Raw genomic sequence first — 4191 nt, forward strand, 5'->3', positions numbered from 1 at the left:
AAGTTCGTCCATCACTAACCCCAATTAAGGAGAATTCCTCCCCTATATAACACCTCCCATATGGGAGGCACCTCAGTTTTTTCGCCAGTGTCTATGGTGGTTGGTCACGTAAAACATGTGCTATGAAGAAAGCTCTGTGCAGGTCCCTGCGGGGGCCTAAGGGCTACAGCAAACCGGATCCATATCTCGGGCCGATATTTGACTCCCAAGATGGTATGGTACTCGGGCCTCGTCATCCGAAGAAACGAGGTTTGGCCTGTAAGTCCTCTCCTATTGGAAGACTGGGCTCTGGGAAAACCAGGCTTGGTGTACTGTTTACACAGAGAGCACGAAAATTTCTGGCAGAGTCTTTTACAAGGTCCAGGTAGGAGGTTCTTCTGAGAAAGAACCCCAGATAAACCTGAAGGTTGGCTAACTCTGCCCGCCGTGATGGGTGAAGGCTGGAATCTGTCTGTTTCAGCAATTCCTGCGGCGAGGACAGGTAAGGGAAGTTAATCCTATATATAATTGTATTATGGATTTCTTCATTTGAGTAGTAGTATGTCTTACCTGGTTTCCACCACTAGACGGAGTAAGAGCAGCCTGATGCATACTTACATGCCTTTCAGTACACACGCTCAGTAAAGCCTGGTTCTCCAGAGGTCTCACGTCTCCACTGCAGTCCCTGCCACAACAAGGTAATACAGGGGTCCCTCGTAGTCTGGGGGTCCCACGCAGCCCTGATGAGGATTCCTTCCCCCTCCCCCCAGATTCCGGCGGTCCTCATGCCCGCGCGCCGAGCGCGCTCCCGGGCTAATGGAGGAGGGGGGAGTGTGGTTGTGAGCCGTGCATGTTGGTGTGCACGGCGCTGTACTGCGCAGGCGCCAGGCGGCAGTTTTAAAAGCCCAGAGCGTCAGGGGGCTGTAAGTGTGAGACACAGGAGCTGTGGGCAGTAAGCATCCCAGGGGATTGGATCCAGGCAAACTTTAGACACCTACTCAGCATCAGGTTGTGCAGTATTAAGCATATATATTTATTGTGAGACTTTAAGCACAACAGTGATTGCACTTTATACTAGTACCTCTGCTTGTAGCTTAGGACTATGTCTCCTCGTAAGAGGGTCTCAGGGGGAGGTAATAAGGGCACTGGTAAATCACCGCCTAGGTTCAGGGGTTCTAAAAATGCCTGTAAGTTACCATTCCCCCCCCCCAAGACTGGAGCCAGCCTCACAGGACGAGTCAGTGCCCTTGTCAGGTTTTGCAGCCTCTCCTAATGTCCCAGCCCCGGTATATGTCACTGAGGACTCCCTTAGGGCTACATTGGAGGGTTTTGAAGGGAGAATCATGAATTTTATTTCTGCTTCCCTGAAAGATAGCAGGAAAAGGGGTAGATCCTCTCCCTCTGCTGAAATTCCTCTTTCAGATGATTCTTCTGACAATGAGGAGAGATCCCTGTCTTGGGACAGGGATCTTGAGCAGTCGGAGGAATCAGAGGAAGAGGAGAAAGTCCCCTCCTCCCAGGCCAGGCCTGTACTGGCCATCGGGACTACCGGGAGATTCCTGGTGGGCCGATTGGCTCAGTGGGCCTCTGGGCTGGTTGTCAGTTTGAGTCATAGTGTTTTTTTTATTTTTAGCGACGGCGGCGGCCGCGGCTCCGCTACAGCATCTGGGCCGACCCGGCACACAGGTTCCACACACGGCCGGAGGCGGCCCGGGGATATGGGAGGAGTCAGAGTGTAGCAGCTGCTGCCCAAGCTTAGCTGCCTGGCCTGGGACTGAAGAGAAAGTGCCGCCGAGGAGGAACGAGGAACCAGAACATTGCTCCACAGCTCCAGGACTCCACTCCAGACACAGACAGCAGCACAGACAGGGTCAGGGTCCATCACCTCACCAGTGTCATTAAAGTAAGTAAGATAATCAAATGCTATACTGGATGCAGGCTGCATGGCATGTCTGTGATATCTTTAAAGCGGTTGTATTTTTTTTACTTTTACCTACAGGAAAGCCTATAGTAAGGCTTACCTGTAGGTAAAAAAAAATATCTCCTAAACCTGTACGGTTTAGGAGATATTCCCCTCGGTATGCACCGCTGACTGCAGCGGCGCATGCGCACAAGGGGATTCTCAGCTGAAAGTCCGGCAGTGGCCGGACCCAGCCGGGATGAAATCTCCCGCAAGCATGTGATACCCGGAAGAAATGCAGAGGGAGCATGCCAGCTCCCTCGGCGTGGATCGGGCCAGATGTCGGGTAAGTATTTCATAATGAGCTAGTATGCATACTAGCTCATTATGCCTTTTGCTTTGCAGGTGGTTAAAAAAAAATGTGCGGGTTTACTACCGCTTTAATATGCAGCATAGCGGGGGGACGGGGTAGGGGTAAATGTACTGCCACTGACCATGGTAATTGATTAATAATTTATTGTCACTGTCCACGGTAATTGATTAATAATTTATTGTCACTGGTCACGGTAATTGATTAATAATTTATTGTCACGGTCCACGGTAATTGATTAATAATTTATTGTCACTGGTCACGGTAATTGATTAATAATTTAATGTCACTGATCACGATAACTGATTAATAATTTATTGTCACTGGTCACGGTAATTGATTAATAATTTATTGTCACTGGTCACGGTAATTGATTAATAATTTATTTTTTTGCGCAATTGCGTATAGTTTATATACTGTTTTTGTGTGTGTGTTTGCAAAATTAAAGTGGGCCGGTCTGGATGAAGTCCAGGGCCAAATTTTCCCCAATCGTCTTTCAGGACAGCCACCTTTGAGAGACACTGGCTCCTCCCCTCTTAGGAAACACCGCCTTCATTTTCATGATTTAAGCCTCCTCCTCCCTTCGTTCCTCAGTTATGGTGTTTCCTCCGGTGGGGAGACACCACTAAGAAACCTTAGCTGAATCAGTTGGAGAGACTGAAGCTATCCGAGCGGAGCTCTGGCCCCACTCGGCAGTCCGATCGTCTATCCGTCTACTTTCGGCAGTCCGGCCAGCTGGTAAGCTGAATTTTCGTACTGACCATACACTCTAAACTTCGCTTGGGGAAAGCAGGAAGTTTTTAGAGGCTCATCCCTTCGTTCGCCCAGGAGGGTGCTTTAACGGGATAGGCAGTCCGGTCAGCTGGGGAGCTGAATTTTTGTACTGTCCATACACTCTAAACTTCGCTTGGGGAAAGCAGGAAGTCTTTAGAGGTTCATCCCTTCGTTCGCCCGCAGGAGGGTGCTTCAACGGGATAGGCAGTCCGGTCGGCTGGGGAGCTGAACTCTTGTACTGACCTTTTTTACACGCACTCTAATCTTCGCTTGGGGAAAGCAGGAAGTTTTAGGGAGGTCCATCCATTCGTTTTCGCCCAGTGGGGCGCTGCAACAGGACGTCCTAGGTCCCCCTGTGTTTGCAGTCGGCTTGGAGCTGGAGGCCGGACCAGATAACGGGCGACGTCAGTTCTGGTGGGGGCGGACGTCTTCGTTGAACCCGCGTCTTCCGGTTCCGGACGAGGACGGAAGGAGGACCAAGCGTTCGGCTGGTGCAGCCTCTCTTCTAAGTTGCACAGGTAGCTTTGGAGGCACGTTCGTACCACTCTTCCTCAACAGGAGAATGTCCGAAGCAGTGGCTTCAGGAGCTCCAGGAGTAACGGCACCAGCCACTCAAAGGTAAAAGCCCTGGCGAGGGGTTCCCTTACCTTACAACCAGTAGCTCCACTGGTGTTTTTTCCCCCTAGGTGGTCAGGGGGAAGGGCAGTGCGTCTGGGATCCAGATGGAGATTGATCCTAGGGGAGGGCACTCCCGGTGGTCCTCTTAAGTAGTGCTGGTGTTTCTTTTTTTAGGATTTTATGCTGCTCTTTTATCTCTATGTCTCAGAGGCCTACGGCCACATCACCCTGAATGCGCTCGATCTCGTCTGATCTCGGATGCTAAGCAGGGTCGGGCCTGGTTAGTACCTGGATGGGAGACCGCCTGGGAATACCAGGTGCCGTAGGGGACATGAGCAAATCTCCCCTTGGTTCTAGGAGGGAGCGTCCTTCATATAGAGCCTCTTTGGGGGAATCCCTGGTTCAGGGCACTTGGTTAAGAGTGTATTGAAGCACCGGATAGCTCAGTCAGACCTTTAACCTAAGGGTTCAGGGTTCAGGTCCCTGTTTGAGCGCCATCAGGAAACAGGCAGCAGAACACGGTGCATATCTGGCGGCTTCTGTGAAAGTT

The 4191-nt window shown here is 51.0% G+C and overlaps 1 non-coding gene across 1 annotated transcript; it reads left to right on the forward strand.

Annotated features, from left to right (window-relative positions):
- The first annotated feature begins 3851 nt into the window (after positions 1 to 3851).
- LOC143928844 (5S ribosomal RNA) lies at positions 3852 to 3970 on the forward strand. The gene has a single exon (XR_013262532.1). It is a non-coding gene; the product is annotated as a 5S ribosomal RNA (ribosomal RNA).
- Positions 3971 to 4191: the final 221 nt, after the last annotated feature.

This window comes from Lithobates pipiens, unplaced genomic scaffold (assembly GCF_037356315.1).
Source record: "Lithobates pipiens isolate NorthernLeopardFrog02 unplaced genomic scaffold, aLitPip1_a1.2 Scaffold_23, whole genome shotgun sequence".
NCBI classification, from domain to species: domain Eukaryota; kingdom Metazoa; phylum Chordata; class Amphibia; order Anura; family Ranidae; genus Lithobates; species Lithobates pipiens.